This window comes from Stegostoma tigrinum, chromosome 2 (genome assembly GCF_030684315.1).
Source record: "Stegostoma tigrinum isolate sSteTig4 chromosome 2, sSteTig4.hap1, whole genome shotgun sequence".
Taxonomy (NCBI): domain Eukaryota; kingdom Metazoa; phylum Chordata; class Chondrichthyes; order Orectolobiformes; family Stegostomatidae; genus Stegostoma; species Stegostoma tigrinum.
The window spans coordinates 49,537,474-49,558,557 of record NC_081355.1 but is presented as its reverse complement, the minus strand read 5'-3'; the positions used below and the strand labels follow the sequence as shown (position 1 = coordinate 49,558,557).

The window sequence follows — 21,084 nt, the reverse complement described above, 5'->3', positions numbered from 1 at the left end:
GCTGTGTATATTTGCCTTTTCAGAGTATGTGGGTTAAGTTAGCTCAGTTGGATGGCTGGTTTGTGATGTAGTTGTGATACCAACAGTATGGGTTTAATTCCCAGATTGATTGAGGTGAGCATGAATGACACTTCGCCCCTTGCATGAGATATGATAAGCCTGCCTCCATCACATTTTCGACCAATGCATTCCATTTCCTAACTTTTTGCTGTGTAAAGAAGCCTTTTTTTTGTTTCTCACATCTCCCTTGCTTCATTTACAAAATCTGTATCCTCTCATTCTTGTTTCTTTTACAAATGGGAACAGCTGTTGCAAATCAACTCTGTCCAGCACACATGATTTTGAAAACCTCTATCAACTCTAAAAAAACAAGACCTATTTTCACTATAGGACTTGTTCATTTGAGCCCCTTTCTTTTCCTGTCATTTATTTTAATCACAACATTTAATCATCTATCAAATTTAATGCAATTTAAATAAAGTACAGGTAAACTATTTGACTAAAAATCCCTGCAGCATGCACATCAGATGGTAACTTAACATTGTATAATAAAAGCTTCTGCTTTGTTAACAGTTAAGTTTAACAAATAGTAAAAGTCAAATTTAGATCAAGCTAGTACTAACTCGCTCCCTGACCCCACCAAGTTTAATTCTCATGCTTTTTCAACTTTGATCAATTCAACACTTGATCAATTCAAAACTCACATATGTCCACATTTTTATCTTGACTACTTCAATTTGAATCATGACTTCCAGTGATTGAATATTGAGCTATCAACTGTACAAACTGTCTAAGATGTAGATTTAAGGAAAAGATTTGGGAAGAACACAAAAGAGGAGAAAAATCAGTAATAAAATAAATTTTTAAAAAGACAACCAATCAAAGGTAAATTGTACCTGTGAAATAAAATACTACTCATGTTGCAAATTAAAAATAAACAGAAATGCTTAAAACACTCAGCAGGTCAGGTTGAGTTTACTGAATGAGAAACAGAATAATTACGCCTCAGGATGATCCCCTTTTGTCAGAACTATGTTTATCAACTTAAAAGGTAAACTATTACCTAAATATGACAAACAGGCTGCAAATCACAGAATAATTCTGAATTAATTAATAAGCTGATTGTTTTCTATAATTACTGAATTACAGATTTGGTTAAATATCTGGTTCAATTTCACCATGATAAATATAGAGCTGAATCCTGTGATATTTTAATGAAGTGTCAATTCTGTCAAGGTACACAGCAGGCTTCTCTCATGAGTTTCAATCATGAGGCCTAGTGAGAGTTTTCTCACTATATTGTTCCAAACTTGCCTCATCAACCACCTACCCCACTCTTAAGGCAGCCCTTGTGTCAAATGCTAGCCCATTTCTACCATTCACCACAAATGGAAGAATACACCATTCACCAGGTATCCCAGAATAGATTGCCATTACACATGCTAATGCCAACCTTAAAAGCCAGCCAAAAACCAAGCTAAGGATTGACATTCTGGAATTGCTATCATCTCATTGCCTGACATTTCTGTGGAAAGGAAATTACTTGCTCTACATCAGCTTAAGCCTGGATATTGTCCAGATCTTGCGACATTTAAACTTGAACTGCTCCGACATCCGAAGAGTCGTGAATGCAGCTGAACATTGTGCAAGCATGGGAAAACATCTCCAGTTCTGATCTTGTAAGGAAGAGAAGGTCATTGATGAAGCAGCTGAAGATGGTTGACTTAAGACACTACCCTGATACTAGCATTATAACTGTAATGGAAGAGCTTGTCTAGGAGTGCAGGAAGTTCTGGAGTACAGTTCTTCAAGACTATTGCTAGAATGTTGTCAGGGTCCATAGTTTTTGCTGTATCTAATGCCTTCAACTGTTTCTTGATATCACACGGACTAAACTGAATTGACATCTGTACTGGTATCTGCAATGTTGGAAACCAGTGGAGGAGACCAAGATGGATCATCCATGTGCCACTTCTGGTTGAAGATTGCTGTGATTGCTTCAGCTTTATCTTTTGCACGTATGGGCTCTTCCATCATTGAGGTTGGGAATATTTGTGGAACCAGTTCCCCAGTGAATTGCTTAATTGTCCACCACCATTCATGACTGGATGTGACAGGACTGCAGTGCTTAGATCAGGTAATTATTGGGTGCCAATGTCTGTTGATGCAGCATGCATATAGCCAGTCCCCTAGAGCATAGCCTGAGATGTAGTTGCCAGGTGTCCGAGATAGCAGCCCAGAGGCATGAGCCGAAAGCTGAGGTTGCAAGGTATCTGCTCCAATTTTCATGTTGACGTCTAGTTTCCTTGAGACAGGAGGTACACTGAGAACTTATTGATGACTTTTGGGGAAGGAAATCTGCCATCCTGTCTGACCTACAGGTGGCTCAAAACCCACAGTAATGTAGTTAACTCTGAACTGCCCTCTGCGAATAAGAGATGTGCAATAAAGTCTGGTCTCGCCAGCAACGCCCACATCCCATGAATGAATAAAAAAACCTTATGTATTAATGAGTTGAGATTTGTTGTTAACAAGGCTGTTAACAAGCAATAATCCACTTAAATAGGCATCTTGCTACTCGCTAGTTAGAATCTTGTCTCAATGCCCAGAAGTCTGTTTGAAAATGCAACGCGTTACTCCCGATATTTGGAAAGCTCAACCTACTTCTCACACGGTTCTCCCAGATTTCTTCCCGCAGCTCACATTGTTCAGGATCCTATAAGATTCCACAAATAGTTATTGATATTTTCCAGCATTTGACACGTAGATAAAGACTCTGACATGTTCAATATGTTTATAGTGGCACATACAAAGTAATCAAATTGGTATATTTATGCCCTCAATTCAATTATTCAATCATGCAATAAATGAATATAAACTGAAGTTGAGCTTATACATTGAGCTGTTGATATGCACAAAATGACTGGTTTATGTTGGACTGGCATTATTTATTGTGATAACCCATGAAATGTGAACAACTGGATAAGATTTTAGATTTGGATCAGAGTTATTATTTTGAATGTTGTGCCTGGATCATAAGTTCTGTACAACAGGGTGTAGGAGTTGTGTCTTATGATTCAGTACAATTCTAAGGCTAGATCAGAATTATCCTTGGATTAAATATGTGTTCATCTGAAGTCAAGTGTAGTTAAAGAAAATATATCCTTCTCCAGCAAATTCATTCTTTCCTATTTTTGATCAAATAACTAAGTCCCATTTGAGATTATTTTAGAGGCCACTACAGCAATGTATACCATGATGGGAGTAAAGCTTAATCATCCAATCCTAGACTATATTGATTTTGGAAGTACTTGCTATGACTATATAAATAAGCCATTTTTCTGCAACTGTATCTGAGGCCGGTCATGAACCCAAAAAAACCTTCACAAGCTGGCCCAAAGTGAATTATGCCCTGCAGAAATAAATTAATAAAACTTACACAGCCGGCTTTTCTACTAACTTATTTTCACGTTTCAAGAGCTTAAAAATAAAAAATCAATAATCATTTAGTCATAAGGGTAAATGAACTGACATAACATCAAAGTATCCCCTTTAGCCATTCAGCTCATTCTAGACAATTTATCTAATCAAAAAGCATTGGTAATAATCCCTTTCCACACTGAGACAACCAGCCACACAGCTCCTATATTATCCAAGTGTAAACAAGTTTTGAGAAAATATTAAAAATCAATAGCTGTTTCCTTCTTTCAAATCAGTCGGTATCCATTATAAATTATATGATTGATAGCACTTGATTTTAAAGAAAACAGACTTTCATTTTTAGTTTCTAACTTACTTAATATACTGCATCGGCACATACACATTTATTTATGAAAGAAGTGTATTTTTGCGTACATCTAAGCAGTATGATACTTTAACAAGCATTACTTGTGTTGGCTAAAAGAGCTATTATCAGAACAAATTCTGTTTGACAGTTGCCGGGTTCAGTTATATTATGCTTAAAGCTTTTTGTTCCTTGATATTTCTCTGAAAGGTCTACATGTAAACATGCTAGAGACATATTTAAATACAAAATATTTGCTCACCAAAAGACCAACACTGCAAACTATCAAATGTCTTTGTTTAAATTATGAGGTATGCGTAGAACAAAAAAAATCAAGTAAGAGACTATGTAATATTTATTTTAAAATGTGCCCTTATTTTGGAATTAATGTATTAGCACAAAATGAAGTTAATGATTTATATGTGATAGAGCTATTATTTTCTACAGCAAATAAAGGCAGGGACAAATTCTAGAAATTATAGAATTTGTCACATAATATAGTATACACTGGACAATCAGAAAGCAATGAGTGCTGGCTGAGTCCTGATACTCAAATTTTGTACAGGATGCTCTGTGTCATCTAACATTTTTAGTAAGATTGGTTATGCCAGAGAGCATGAAGACTACTTCCAAATGTCACTGCCAAAGAACTTGGATCTAATTATTTAATTTAACATAATTGCACCATATGAACAGATGACTTAATGATGATAATGCATCATTTAAGTAGCATCCACTTAAATACATGGGGATCAGCTTTTCAGATCAAACTCAATATATTGTTGTTGCCCTGGGGATGGGTTTGCATTCTGCCAACGCCTATATAAGCCAGCAACATGAATCATGCACTCAAAATAGTGTGGTTTTGGAACATCAAATATCATTGAATGTCTGTAACATAACATAAATTCTGAAACACATTTTATAGAGCAAGTAGCCGTACAGAAAGCAGAATAATCATCTTTGAGTCACTGGTTAAAACTAATGAGTAAAAACTAAATACAGAAATGATCTAACCCCTGTTTAGGTGACTATTTGAATCGCTGTAAAAAATGAGATTTGGAATTTAGCAATGGAATCACAGATTGGACCTGGTTATTCAACTGAACCTCTGCCAGGCAAGAGAAACCCTATAACATGTTCAAGTGATTCTGCAGTCAAGTGCAGCAACACCTTGAAGTTTCTGACCTTGTCAGGTTCTTCTGCTGATATTGGCTTCTTAAATTCCCTGTGAACTTTGGGACCACAGGGTAATAATCATGACAAATGAGAGTTACTTGAAGCAATCTCACTTTTCTTTCTGAGAAACCCTTTTACTTTAGACTCTTCTGCCATACTTTTAATTTGAAAAGCTGCCACTTGCATTTTTGATTTTAATATGAAGTCAAAGGCCTTGTTTCACAGTTGCCTGTTCTAAACCTGACTGCCTTACTTTTTCTTCTGAAGAAGTGGATATTCAATGTCTTTGACACCTTCCTGCACTGGAATCTATCAATAGCGTGTTAACCAAATCAATAACTCTTTAATTCCAGGATGAACCTTCCACCAATTTGTCATGCTTTGTCTGAATAAAATGATCCTCAATACAATAGATGTGAAAGTTTATTTTGTAGGCCAGGATAATGCCCTAGTATCTAACTTAATGAAGTTCAGTTAAGACAAAATGTTCTTATTGTGTTAGTGGCACCTCACCCAATCTTGCCCATCTAGATTTAGTAAACTGTAACCTCTCCTGTGTGGAATGCTTTGGGATTTAGAAGTTTCTGGATTATTGAATGATATCAGAATGTCTAATCACAATTGCGTGAACCATGGATTTAATTATTTACTTAAAATATAAAACTGAGACAAAACGCTATGAAGCAGTAATAAAAGTTTCTTCCCCTATCCAAATACTGTATCTTCCATCTTCCTGTTGACACGTACATATTAAAATAATGCTGATGATTTTGAGGGAATCCTTGGGTTGAGGTAAAACATTTTTGAACTTACGTTTCTGAACAATCGATGTCCAGACTGGAGAGATAACAATGTACTTACTTTCATATGCCTACAACATGTGATCTTCAGTTAAGACTGTGCAAAATCATAATGTTTCAGAATAGAATATCCTTTATGTTGTGTCTACTCCAGTACAGAAGTACAAGAGTAGAGTGAAAAGTTTTCACAATGGCTGCCTCTAATGGTGCATCTCAGGTATAAGTACCTGGGTACAAATCTTCGATACAAAAGAGGAATAAAAGGTATTACCTGCAGTGTCTAAAAAATAAGTTTGTCGTAAGGTAGTTACAACATAGTTAAAGGATTGACATTACAGTCCGATAAAGAATTTCTGATCGACATTACCGTGCAGCAGCATTGCCTGCATGTGGTCTGATTGTCCGCACCAGGCCCCAGTTCAACATGAGCTAATAGGAACTGCAGACGGTGGAGAAGCCAAGATAACAAGGTGTAGAGCTGGATGAACACAGCAGGCCAAGCTTCTATGATGCTGCTTGGCCTGCTGTGTTCATCCAGCTCTACACCTTGTTGTCCCAGTCCAACATGAGTCCAGCTCCGCTCCAAGCCTCAGTCCGCTCTGCACCGGCACTCAGCTGTATATCTCCAGGGCTCTTTCTCCTCGCGCTGCACTGGAACTTGTTTCCTCTCGTTGCATCAGGAGACACTTATTGTGCTGCTCCAGGCCAAGCTGCCCTTCACTGCTCTGGGGCTCGTTTCCCCTCGCTACTCCGGGACATGCTTCCCCTCGCGCTGCCTCTCGTTCTGCTTTGGGACTTGTTTCCGCTCACTGCTCCAGTGGTTTTTACCTTAGCGCTGCTCCAGGACTCGTCACCCTGTGTAAATGTGAAAGTTTCAAATATACATAAATCCTTTAATATCTATAAGGTGGACATACACTATAACTGTAAGACTAATTACAAGCAATTTCACTTCACCCCAACGATGCTGTCACAAAGTGAAGGCCTGCTCTAATAGAGGAAGCAGGAGGAGTGAAGTAAATTTGTGAAGAAATTATACATAATTTCAGGGTCAATTTGGGCGTAGACATTTGACTTACACTCTATGGTTTCAGCTTTGTGTGAAACTGAACCGATAGATTCTGAATATACTATAATTTATGGGGCAGAATTTGACCATCTTGTACCCAAATTCAGCACGAACAGGGATGAATGTCCTGTCCATAAAGGAAACTGGGAAGCCATTTGTCCCGATACAAGAAACTTCAGACACTCCTGGTAATCACACCTGTAGCAAGCATTTGGCATCTTGCACAGTAAATTAGGAATCTAAAATCTGTTAAATGCCACCTCTGCTAAACTGGAAATGAATGAATAGAGCAGAAACTGGCTCTATTAGTTCAGCTTAAAAGAAAAATGTTTTGGAATGTGTCTTCACAGAGAAAAGAATGTACTTCCAGTTTTAAAGAATTCCGTTTGCCTTCTGCTCTCCTGGTTCCTCATGATCAGTTAATGCCAACCCTTCCCACAACCTTCCTGAAATTTCTTTTGGACCACTGTTTGTGAGGCAGAGTGTCCAAAAATCATATTTTCGAAATGAATGGCCTACCTTGGAGGTGTGCCAGGTCTTTGTCCTTGTACAATCAATGTTAAAGTGCTCATAAATGCCCAGTCTGAACTTGCCATTAGCTTCCATGATAGGAAAGGATATCCCTTTCATGAGTGAAAATGGGCCTAAAGCAATTTCCACAGTCATATTACTCCATGATTTTATGCTTTTGATAACATATAAGGTAAATATTGCATTAATTACAGAGAACATACTGGAAATATTCCTCTCTAACTTTGCTTTCCTTATCATTATTTTTCCAGCACATTTAACTTCTAAGTCTGAAGGTTTATTAGCCTATTATCTTCTCACCATATCTTTATAAAGCAAAATGCCCAACTGAATGAATCATGGTGTTCTTAGCCTGGCATTCATTACACAATAAACACACAAAAGCACATGTACTGAACACTAAGGAAAAGCCCAGTAGCACAACAGAAAACATGCATTTTAAGATTCAGAGATTGTTGGTTATCATCCTTAGGCTACCTGACAGTCAAATCTGCCAACCTCAATTATGATATGCTTCCTCAGTCCCAAGGGAAGGAAATATTGACATTGCTTATTTCAACATGCTATAGGTACATGCCCTGTCAGCCAATTCTGAAGAGACACTGGCAGCAGTTATAAAGAAGTCCACAGCCTTATCACCCTTTAAGGGAGTAGACTCAAATAATATATATTGTATAAGTCATTGCTTGTTTTGCTTAATGCTGTTCCAATTGCAGCAGCCCAGAAGTACACAAAGGTGCCCATTTAAGTGCAAGTTCAAAGTCAGATGTTATTGATGAGTTCTAAGTTTGGCTTCTAGGGTTCGCTTAGCTCGGAGCTTGTCACCAGGTGTTGCAGGAAGTGGTAACATTAATGCTTTGAGCACTCAAGTTTTTAAGGACTGCTTTGGGCAGGAGACAAGTCGACCCTTACAAAAGGAAAGAGAGACAAATGCACCTTTCCAAAAGTGAAAAGATTTAAGAAGTGCATTGATTCTGATCCCTAATACCTAAGGGGCATTGAGTTCCCATCTTTCTCACCATGTTATTTGTCTGTATTCTCATCTCTGGCTTCAGTGTAAATGTATATAATGAATGAGAAAAGGGAAGAAACACAAAGCCACTGCAAACAAAATAAAATACAATTGATGTAATATTCAAATCTCACATTTAATTGGTTCAAAAATGTCTTGTATTTGTCAATATGTTGACAATAGTAATTTTTTTATGCAAAGCCTCAGCTGTACATCATACCTTAAATTAACAGAAATATCTTTGAGCCTTTTTAAGGGAATTATACAATGGTCTGGTGTTATTGCAAAAATAATTTGATAAGTTCCACTGATCTGTAATCATAATCATTGACATTTGACTCACAGGGAAAAGCAGCAATATTTCATTCTTAGCAGCTTCATCCAGGAATATTATTAAGTATTAATAATTTCAGACTTACCTTCCAGAAGAACTTTCCCTACTTCCTCCAGTTTCCAAATAACTTCCTCAACTGACATGCTTTACACATTAGAGGGCAAGTAAAAATTGCAGTGACTAGTAAATTATTATTCTTCACTTCTCATGGCCTCTTACTGATTACCCATGTTGTAAAATTGAGGATAAAATTCTCACCGCTTGGGCAATCGCAAGTGCAAATCAACATTCACATAATTTCTGCAGTACATTATGAGTTCAAAAGCAGCTGTCCACCAGTATTCAAAGTTTTATTTTGTGTGTAAGATTATCTGCTTTCATTACATGTTAAGCTTATTATTATTTACAATTCTTCATTTTTTGAGAACATAAATGCCCTATTTTTTTTTAGCTTCTCTGCTTCTTGGGAGAAAAATTCCATCCTGCATTGAGAAATCATTTTGCTTCAGACTTCTGCTAAGATATTTGAGTCAGTCACTGGAAGGTTTACAAGAAAGTAAATGGGAGAGTTCACTGACTTTGTGTTGCCTGAAGGAGGATGTTTAGCTTTCTCTAACTATAATTCCACAGAAATACAGTTGAAGTCAGAAGTTAAATAGGTGTTATACCTCAATATTTCTGGATACGCTCAACTAATCCTATACAACAGCAAGCTGACTTCTTCCAGAGAAATATCCTCCCTATACATTGAACTGAAAAGTGAGAAAGAGTGAAAAAATGTGTCCATAATGTTATCCTCAAATTGAACGACACACAAGCAGCTAGAGACTACGAAATCAAATTTTAGAATTCCTGCATGATTTTGCTGATTTCTGCAAAAACATGGCCATCATAAAATAAAAACAGAAAATACTAAACATACACAGTAGGCCAGTCAGCACTGATGGAGACTGAAACAGAGTCAACAATTCAAGCTAATGACATTTCATTACAACAAGGAAAAGTTAGAGCTGTGTAAGATATGAAGTAAAAGTAGACGAGACAAGAATGAAAGAAAGATCTGTGAGAAGGTATTGGAACTGAAGGGATAACCCTCCAAGGCCAAAGGAAATAGTGACGAAGCAAGAAAAAGAAACAAAGAAACAAAAAAAATGCCTAGATCTATCAAGAGGATGAATAAAAGTTAAAACTATATATTGTGTAAAGCGCATTCTCCAAGTAAAATAACATGAATTTAACCCCAACACTTTTTTTTAACTTAATGATATTTATCTACACTACACAATGTCTTCTTTCAGTGCAAGCTGTTATTCTGGATTTACGTGGAAAGTGGAATTACCAGACGTAGGTAAGCCATGGGAAAGAACGGGCAGTCTGTGGTCAGGTTGTGAGTTTTACAAGTAGCTCTTCATAGAACTAGTTCACCCAAATGTTCTGCTTTATTAATGAATAATATTTTAGGGAAAGATTTTCTGTGGCTACTTCCTACAGTTTATTGGAGCAAGTTGAGGTATGGGTTAATGGGTTGCTTGTGTGAATTTAAGATCCAGAAATGGCATGGGAGCAGCTGTATAGGCAAAACTTGGAAGTTACCACAAGTGTAAAATTGGACCATACAATGAACAATGGAAAAGTAACTAGCAGAGAAGTACATTTATGCATTTTTTCCATATGATAAGCTGAATGTGACAGATCTGAGAGGAGTGAGTTTAAAGTTTTGATTTTCATTATTTAATCAAATAAATTTGCTCACTATAAAAATCAAAGACATAACTGTTTGATATCATAGAATCCCTCCAGTTTGGAAACAGGCCATTCAGCCCATCAAATCCACAGTGACCCTCAACAAACGCCCACCCAATCCCTATAATTTTGCATTTCTCATGGTCAACCCACCGAACCTCCAGTTTGGAAACTGGCCATTCAGCCCATCAAATCCACACTGACCCTCAAAGAATGCCCACCCAATCCCTGTAACCTTGCATTTCTTGTGGCCAACCCACCGAACCTACACATCCCTGCATATTGTCAATGATTTGGCATAGCCAATCCGTCTAACCTGCAAATCTTTGGGATATGAGAGGAAACCAGAGTACCTGGAGAAAACCCATACAGACAAGGGGAGAACATGCAAACTTCACACAGGCTGGATTTGAATCTTGGTCCCTGATACTGTGATGCAGCAGTGCTAACCACTGAGCCACCCCCTTTAGCTGAATCTATGCTTGTGATAAACAATTCTACAGTATTTGTTCACACTATTTCTTGGGTTGGTTCTTGCTGATCTGAAAGTTTGAAAGAAGCACAAGATGACTGATTAACTTATGAAAGGTTCCTGACTTATCCAACTCAATGATCAAACTTACAGCATCTCCTGAAGGAAAAATGGTTTTCTTCAGGTTTACTGTGGCTTACTGCAGAGAACTGCAAGAAACCTTTTGGTTGCTGCACTCCTAGTTTTGTTCTGGTCTGACTAGCTTCTCTCAGTCTTACCATCAGCCCAAGCTATTCAGCTACCGGACAACAAATCATGTCTGTTGGCAAGCAGAGGACTTTTATCATTGGTATTTGGCCACTAGTCTATACTAGTCAGTTTCACTTGTAAACAGCCCTTCAACTCCGTTCATCTGCACATTACTGGAATGTGCAGCTTCACAAACAGGGTTCACAATTAGAATCAAATACCTTATTTGCAAAGCATGCAGCTATCCTTGTAAATCGATGGTTTTAAATAGTTCCTTATCATTTCAGTTGACAGTAGAAAAGCAAAAAAAGACAATAAAAAGGCACCAAGAAGACAGATCCAAAGCTCTCAATCCTCAGAGTGAAAAAAAATCTCCTCATCTTTGTCTTAAGTGGGCAGCTCCTTAAACACTAATTGCTTACTTTAGATTCACCTACAAGATAAAACATTATTTCCCCTCCACTGTATCAAGTCCCCTCAGGATCTTGCATGTTTCAGTCAAGTCACTTCTAAACTCCAGTGGATACAAACCAAGCCTGTTGCTTTCTTTTTTGCATTTTTAAGCATTTATTGTCATTTCCCCTTTGTTTTTGTTGGTGATGTTATCCCAGAACCGAAAACATCTTCTTTTACCTTTACATAGAAACATAGAAGATAGGAGTAGGAAGAGGCCATTCAGCCCTTTGAGCCTGCTTTGCCATTCATCACGATTATGGCTAATCATCCAACTCACGAGTCTAATCCTGCTTTGTCCCCAAAACTTTTGGTCCCATTTGCCTCAAGTGCTATATCTAGCCACCTCTTGAATCCATTCAATGTTTTGGCATCAACTATTTCCTGTGGTAATGAATGCCATGTTCACCATTCTTTGTGTGAAGAAATGTCTTCTCATCTCTCTTGTAAATGGTCTAAAGCAAATCCTCAGATTGTGACCCCTGGTTCTGGACACACCTACCATTGGATACATCCTGCTTGCATCTCCCCTGTCTAGTCCTGTTAGAATTTTTTAAGTCACTATGAGATTCCCCCTCATTCATCTGACATCCAGTGAAAACAATCCTAACCTGGTCAATGTGTCCTCATGCATCAGTCCCACCATCCCTGGAATCAGCCTGATAAACCCTTCACTGCTCTCCCTTGAGAGCAAGAGCATCCTTCCTCAGAAAAGGAGACCAAAACTGCACGCAATGTGTAATGGATATTTCTTTTGAAATTACACTTTCAATATGGGAGATAGAATGCAATTCAATCTAAATAAATCAATGAATAGTGGAAGATATGCATAAGACCCAATCTTACACAATGAAGCAATGGTGCAGACAATGCCAAAGGTATCTATAAATACCTAAAGACCTTTGACGGTCCTAGTCTTATACACTCAATGAGAGGTCCGTCACAAAATCTCACCTTTTTTGTACAGTTATAACGCCAACCCTGATCCATGATTGGTACTGTGCTGTTCATGGTGTCAACAGCACTCCTGCTTTAAAACTCTGTTATGATTGATTTTTTTTTAAATCTACCTCTGGTGACTCTAGTCACTAGTAACTCTACCAAACTCCAACAGATCTGACTTGATCCGATCTTTCTTTTCTTTAAAGCCTGGAGAGTGGCAGGTAAAGGAAGAGCCCTCCATCAGCAGTTTTAGCAATGCCAGGATGAGCAGACATGGTTCCACACCAGTCCAAGAACCCAGCGAGTGAGGATCAGGCACTTTTTGGGCAGAATGGGACTGCTCAAGGTCAGCCGCATTTTTTATTCTCAATCTCCAATTTTTTTTTTCTTTAATTCATTTTCCTAACATGGCAGGGAGGCTGGAGCAGTGTCAAAAAGGACTCCTGGCTTCGTTGGCCCAATGCATGGACAGCCACTCACTCTTTATCACATGGTGAAGTTGCCTCCTCACAACAGAACATCCAGGCTCGGGTCCCTCTGACCAAATCAAAGGCTCTGGGCCCATAAATGCAACCACCTCCTGTAGCTGCTGAGGTGCAGTATCCAAGACTTCTGCAGAAACAGGAGGTCTGCTTTGATGTTGGTCTGGTAAGCCAACATGGAAACATACCACATGGTAGATTTAACACTGGCAATTTTAATACCTATTTTAACAGAATTACCCAATATTGATTCGCCCTCCATCTTGTCACTGGAGTACTCCCTGCATCCCTGTGGTGTAAGTGAATTGTTGTACACTGTATACACTGAAGTAGCCTTCTTGCTCCTCTCTGAAGGGACTGCCCTGCTCTAGTGACATCAGGGTGAGAACAAAGCCTCCAGTTCTGAGTCTGACAATGGGGCTGTCAGAGTGTCACTGCTGCTAGATGCCTGAATCTGCGGTATGGTGGGTATCCAATGGTTCTCAACCAGTGGGAATCAGAAAGCTTCCTGATCAGATTCAGAGACAAACAGGACTGCCCACTCTCTCCTGCCTTGATTGTGTATTGTATACAGCCCTTTGCCGAGTCCTTCAGGAAGCATGTGAACCTGAGAGGGGTGGCTTATTCCAGGCAATGGAGGCCTGCAGGTCAAAGCCTCTCTATGCATGGATGACGTCACCACTTTTTGCTCAAATCCGCTATCAGTGCACAAACTCAAGAGCATCCACGACCAGTTCAAGTTGGCCTTGGAAACCAGGGTAAATCAAGGCAAGACTGAGGCCATGTTCTTTGGGAACTGGGCTGACTGATCTTTCATTCCCTTCACTGTCAGGACAGATTATCTGAAGGTGCTGGGATTATGATTCAGAGAGGTTGAGGCGTGTGCAAAATCTTGGGAGGAACGCATCACAAAAGTGAAGCAGAAATTCCAGCCTCGGGTGACTGTGTGGAGTTTGCACGTTCTCCCTGAGTCTGTACGGGCTTCCTCCAGGTGTTCCGGTTTCCGCCTGCAGTCCAAAGATGTGCAGGCTAGGTGGATTGGCCATGCTAAATTGTCCGTAGTGCCCAGGATTGTTTAGGTTAGGTGGGTTAGACATGGGACATTGGGGGAATGGGTCTGAGTGGGATGCTGTTTGAAGGGGCAGTGTGGACTTGTTGTGCTGAATGGCCTGTTTCCACACTGTAGGGATTGTATGATCTATGATCTATGTAACTTGTCTCTTGGAGCACTACTCCCTTTATATTGCAGGTAAAAACCTGGTCATCAGGTGTGAGACACTCACACTGTCGTTGTATGTGGCACAAGCCTAGCCCATCTCCCAAAAACTCTTCTGATTCAGTCACCCGAGCCATCTCCTATTTTATCTGGAAGCCCAAAATAGAATGGGTCTGCAGGTATTCCATGTGCTAAACTCTGGGTAGGGGGTGGGAGGGGAGGGAGGAAATGACATACCCAATATCACCCTCATCTTGATGACAATATTTGTGTGCGGATACATCAAGGTGTGCATAGACCCTCGGTATGCAAACATCAATGTCACTACATGCTGAGGTTCTACTGTCCCTGATGTTATGAAGGTTGGGACTGGCCTCGCTTCTGCGGAATGCTGCAAGTAGTTGGGCCATTCGATATCACCTGTCCTTTTGTCGTGAAATTTGCAAAGAGAAACACCTTTGGCCATCAGGAAGTAGTCACCACGTAGTGTCCTTGAGACCCTGAGGGAAAAGGAGAGGGTGGATCCTGTCACATCATTCCCTGAGCAGACCGTCAAAGTCATTTGGCAGAAAGCATCATCACCAGAATTTTTCCAACAAGCACCAAGACATTGCTTGGCTGGTGTTTAGAATAAGCACTATCTCTGAGATCCTTTATGTATACCCAGTTAGTCTGCACCACTGCACGCTGCCTTCGAAGTAACTGCAGGAGGAGTGGAGACTGTCACACATCTGCTGGAATGTGCCTTTGCAAAGGTGGTCTGGAAAAATATGCAGTGGTTTGTGTAGAGCTTTGTCCCGAGCAGCTCTGTGACGTGGGACTCTGTGCTCTACGATCTGTTCCCCAAGATGCACACCGAAACAAACATCAGCTGTGACTTGAGTGAAAGATGATCTTTAGTCTACCCAAAGCTTACTGGTCTTCCAGGACAAGTAGTTGGCTCTGACCATATATTGCAGATTAGCACATTCCAAGGGCTACATGTTGAGAGACACAGTAAAGCTTGGGGCACCTGCCACCAACAGGCAGTGGAGAAAGATAACAGTCTGAGGTCTTCCTGCTGAAGCCAAATGGAGGTCTGTTCAGTTGTCAGACCCTGCCAGTGTGTTAAATATATACAAATATTAGTACTGTATATATACATATCTTTGGTTTTTTGAATAGTCAAAGTCCAATGTCTTGTTTGTTTATTTGAAATGCAACTGTATGGAACTGAACTGCATTTGTGATACTGCATATATACAAAGAGATTTTTTATGAATAAAGTATATTTTTGAAACTAAATAAAAGCCCTAACCATGAAAAACAGGTCAAAAACAACAAGGCTGTCCCGTAATCTACTTTCAATCAGCAAATTGAAGTACAGTGTTGTGATGTGGTCATTACACGGCCATTACCTGCTCAGACATATACAGTTTGGGTTCCACCAGGGCCACTCAACACACAAATTCATTACAGCCTTGAATTAAATGTAGACAAAAGAACTAAATTCCAAAGATGAGGTGACAGTGACTGTCCTTAAATCAAGGAAGCATCCAAAAGAGTGTGCCATGGAGACCCCTAGCAAAATGGAATCAAGGGTAAAACTGTCAAATGGTTGAAATCACACTCCACAGAAACACAGGTGGAATTGTAGAATAGGTGGCAGATGAGGTTCAATGGGGAAATGTTGTGATCTGATGAACTTTGGTCGGACGATTATTGAAAGACAATATAAAATTAGGGATACGTTTCTGAAGGGGGTGCAAAAACAGAGGGACCTGGGTTTATAGGTGGATAGATCATTGATGGTCAAAGGACAGGTGAAAAGAGCACTTAACAAGGCATATGGTATGCTTGGCTTTATTAATAGAGCCATAGAGTGCAAGAGCAATTATGTGATGTTAAACATATGTAAGATACTTGTTTGACCTCAGCTGGAGTATAGTGTACAGTTGTGGATGCCACATTATAGGAAAGCTATGAATGCATTGGAGATAGGGGTGATTTTCAGAATGCTCCCAGGATTAAGAAACGTCAGTTTGGACAGATAGAAAAAATTGGGACTGTTCTCTGTGGAGAGAAGAACGTTAAGAGGAGAACAGATCAAAGTTTTCAAAATCATGACCAAGCTGGATAGAATAGAAAGGAAGAAGTTGTACTGACTCATAAATGGAACAGGAATAAGACAGTTTAGATTTAAAGGAGTGTACAAAAAAAGTAAAGGTGATGAAAAAAACATCTTTTTAACACCATGATTAGTTAGAGTACGAGTGCATTGCCCTGAAATTGGTGGAGGCAAGTTCAACTGAGATATTCTAGAGGCCATTAGATAATTATTTAGAAAGAAACAGTTTGCAGGTGTATGGAGGAAACCAGGAGATTTGGACTAGGTAATGATGCTTGTTTAAAGAGCAATAGCAAACATAATGGGCCAATTGGCCTCCTAGTAACAATTAGGTGACCCTTTGAGACTTAATACAAAAAAAATTATACTGTTTATTGGAGACCAATAAACTCAGTCCTAGGGCATTGTTGCAAAAGGTTCTAGGTACTGTCTTTGACCCAGGTTTTTCAGCTGTTTCAAAAATAACTTTCTCTCCATCATAATGTCAGAATTGGAACGTTCAGTGGTGATTACACAGTGGAGCCAGATCAATGCATCCACAAGGCTAAGAATTAGCTGATAGCACATTTGTAAATACGTTGGAGGTATGATCAATAAGTTCACAGATGATAAAAAAATTTTTGGTGTGCTAAAGAATGAGGATAAAAGACTTAGACTACTAGATGGGCAGGTCAAATGGGCCGAACAGTGTCAAATTGAATATAATCCTGAAAACTGTGAGGTCATGTATTTTTCGACAACTAACAAGGCTAGGGAATATACTTTGAATGATCAGACCCTAGGAAATACAGAGGATCAGAGTGATCTTGCTGTGCCTGTCCATGGATCCTTGAAGGCAGCAGAACAGGCAGGTAAGGTGGTTAAAAAGGTATATGGGATACTTTATTAGTCAAGACATTCAATACAAGAACAAGGAGGTTGTGATTGAGCTGTATGTAAATTGGTCATTAGATGAACTACAATGTGCAGTTCTAATCACCATACTCCAGGAAGGATTTGATTTCACCACAGAGGGTGCAGTAGAAATTCAGAGGAAGGGTCACCGTACCTGAAGCATTAACTCTATTTTCTTCTTCACAGATGCTGCCAGATTTGCTGAACATTTCAAGCAACTTAGTTTTTGATCCTGATTTGCAGCATCTGCAGTTCTTTCAGTTTTTGTTTTTCTTACAGCAGAGAAGGCTGAGTAGGTATCTAACTGTGGACAAAAATTAACTGAGGGACATGGACAGGGTAGATAGGGAGAAACTTGTTCTCCTTAGTACAGGGGTCAATATCCAGGGGTAGGGTTTTAAGGTAAGGAGCAGAAGATTTAGAGGGTTTCTGGAACCCACTGTCTAATAGGGTAGTGAAGATGGAAACCTTCGTACATTTAATAACTATTTAGATGTACACCTGAAATGCCATAGAATACAAGGCTATGAGCCAAGTGCTGGAAAATGGGGTTAGAATAATGGATATTTACGTTACAATGGGCCAAAAGGTCTCTTTGTGTGTCATAGAAACTCTATGACTGTCGAACGTGCAATTCAGACTTCCCAAGACCTTCCTGCTCTCTCTCCACTGAAGATATTAGAGTGCATAGAGGTGCGCAACATTTTGATTTGACATGACAATTATTCTTTTTGTTTCTCCATCTCTGTAGCATATGTTCAGATGAGGCCAACTTCAACAACTGAACCTCCGAAATGTCCACCTTCTTCCTCAACCAAGGATTCCCCAGTTCCCACAAGCAATAACAGTTGACTGATCAGAAGGTTTCAGTTGTTAACTGCTGCTCAGGTAATTACAATGAGAAAAGTTTAAAATGATAGAAGCAGAATGCTCCAAGCACAGCACATAGCATATCCATACTGCCACCGATATATTTTGAGTTTAATGCAATCAACAAATCCTTGGTGGACTAGGTATTCTTGATTTCTTAGATATTTATACATGCCTAAGAAAATTGCACAGCTGCTTACATTGAAAGGAAACAATATGCTGCTATTCAGCACAGAGTTCTCAGCCTCTTATTCCAGATAGGACCACAGAACTGTGTTGATTATAGAGATAATGGGAACTGCAGATGCTGGAGATTCCAAGATAATAAAATGTGAGGCTGGATGAACACAGCAGGCCAAGCAGCATCTCAGGAGCACAAAATCAATGTGGACTTCACCAGTTTCAAAATCTCCCCTTCCCCCACTGCATCCCTAAACCAGCCCAGTTCATCCCCTCCCCCCACTGCACCACACAACCAGCCCAGCTCTTCCCCCCCACCCACTGCATCCCAAAACCAGTCCAACCTGTCTCTGCCTCCCTAACCGGTTCTTCCTCTCACCCATCCCTTCCTCCCACCCCAAGCCGCACCCCCAGCTACCTACTAACCTCATCCCACCTCCTTGACCTGTCCATCTTCCCTGGACTGACCTATCCCCTCCCTACCTCCCCACCTACACCCTCTCCACCTATCTTCTTTACTCTCCATCTTCGGTCCGCCTCCCCCTCTCTCCCTATTTATTCCAGTTCCCTCCCCCCATCCCCCTCTCTGATGAAGGGTCTAGGCCCGAAACGTCAGCTTTTGTGCTCCTGAGATGCTGCTTGGCCTGCTGTGTTCATCCAGCCTCACATTTTATTATATTGTGTTGATTATAGTTGTTTTCTTTCTTTTTTGAGCAAGGCTAAGGTAAACCCATTCAGAAATATAAATCAACACAACTGATAGCTGCATGTGTTATCTTGTGTTGCATTACATCAGGCCAGGAAGAGTGATGGAACATAGTCTGCATTGTTGAGCTAAATATGATGGATTCTTTAAGACATCAGCTTCAAAAATGAGAACAGTATCCATACTTTCACCAGGAAGTCCCTGTAACTTAAAGGGAAGAATGGTAAAAACATAAATATATGAATGAAATTTATTCCAATTTTCTACTAATGTTATAATAGTCCACTGGGGCACCCTCAGAAGTAACCTTGACATATTAATTTAATCAGCAAGCATTATCTCTTTACTATACTTAAAACTAGCCAAAATGTAAGGTCTTTGCAAAGATGTCCCAATTAACTTATATGCACTTCTATTTTGTACATGGGTGTTGGCCAATGAGGAGTGTTCTTGTTTATTATATATATAGAAGTTCATCCCATTCAAAGTTTGATACACCTTTCGCTTGTTCATTTTTTTTTATCCTGCCATGACTCAGTGATTCATTTTCGATTCCTCTTATAGTGATTCTTTTGTCAGTGCTCTGATTTTGTTGTTGCCTCCTCTGAGCAAAAAAAAACTATGGCTGCCACAACAATCAGAATCTTGAACATGTTTGAACTGTACCAAGAAGGACAATTTTTGCTGTGGTGTCAGTTGTGGCACTCAGGAGGACAATTACCCGTCTGGTGGACAGCAACTTAGAATGGACAAGTTGAATCCTACTCTAGTTTGCTAGCCAAATTATGAGCCTGCCTCACAGGCTTACTCTGTGTAAGGATTGTTTTCCACAATGCATCTGTGCTGGGAAATCAAAGAATCCCTACAGTGTGCAAGTCTGCACCAACCTTTCAAATAGCATCCTAACATAGACCAGCCACCCTACCCCTGCAACCCTACACCTACCACAGCTAATTCACCCAACCTGCACTTCACTGGAAACTGCAGGGCAATTTAATACAAACCAAAAGAACTGTGGATGCTGTAAATCAGGAATAAAAACAAAGTTACTGGGAAAGCTCAGCTGGCCTGGCAGCATCTGTGAAGGAGAAAACAGACCTAACGTTTCAGGTCCAGTTACACTTTCTCAGAAATGATGGTGCTGGGAAAGATTCAGTTTATATGCAGAAAACAGGGAAGTAGGTTGGGTAGGGAGTACATGACAGGATGGAGCCCAAAGAGAGAAAGACAGTTAGACGGACAAAGGAGTTGCTGATGATCAGGCTGGAAGGGTGAATTGTTGCTGATAGGGACTGTTGGTGACTAACACCAGTATGTAATGGCAGGCTATGTGGCCACAAGGCCTGGTGTGTGGGGTAGGGCACTGGGACATGGGACAGTTTAGGCCCTAAAATTATTGAACTCAATATTGAATCTGAAGGGCTGTAGGGTCCCAAAAATTGGAAAACGAAGTGTTGTTCCTCCAGCTTGGGTTGGGCTTCTCTGGAGCACTGCAGCAAGCCAGAGACAGAGAAGCTGGTCAGGGAGCAGGGTGATGCATTGAAGTGGCAGGCAACAGGTAGTTCAGGGTCTTTTTTGCAAGCAGAACATAGTTGTTCTGTGAAGCGATCACCAAGTTTATGCTTGGTTTCCCCAAAGTAGAGGTGACAACATTAAACTCTGCCATGTCGCAGCCCTCCACCCCACATACCAGGCCTTGTTACCACATAGCCTGACATTACACACCCCCTGTTGTTAGTCAGTAACAGTCCCATTAACAACTATTACCCTCCCAGCCTGATGCTTAGCAACTCCTTTCTCTCACTGTCTTTCTCTCTCTTTGGGCTCTAGCCTATCGTTCATTCCCTACCCCAACCACCTCCCTATATTTTCTGCATATAAACTGACGCTTTCCCAGCCACCATCAGTTCTGAGGAACGGTCACCGGACGCGAAAGGTTAACTCTGTTTTCTCCTTCACAGATGCTGCCAGACCTGATTTGCAGCATCCGCAGTTCTTTCGGTTTTATTCCTTTTGTTTTGTCGTTGTACGTTCTTACTTGTCCTTCTTTTAAGGAAGTTG

At 40.0% G+C, this 21,084-nt stretch overlaps 1 long non-coding RNA gene across 1 annotated transcript in view; it reads right to left on the bottom strand.

Annotated features, from left to right (window-relative positions):
* Positions 1-6,322: 6,322 nt before the first annotated feature.
* Positions 6,323-21,084, bottom strand: part of LOC125447897 (uncharacterized) — a 22,958-nt gene continuing 8,196 nt past the window's right edge. Inside the window, exon 3 of the long non-coding RNA XR_007246625.2 lies at positions 6,323-6,618. This is a non-coding gene — a long non-coding RNA (uncharacterized LOC125447897). The remainder of the gene's footprint in view (positions 6,619-21,084) is intronic.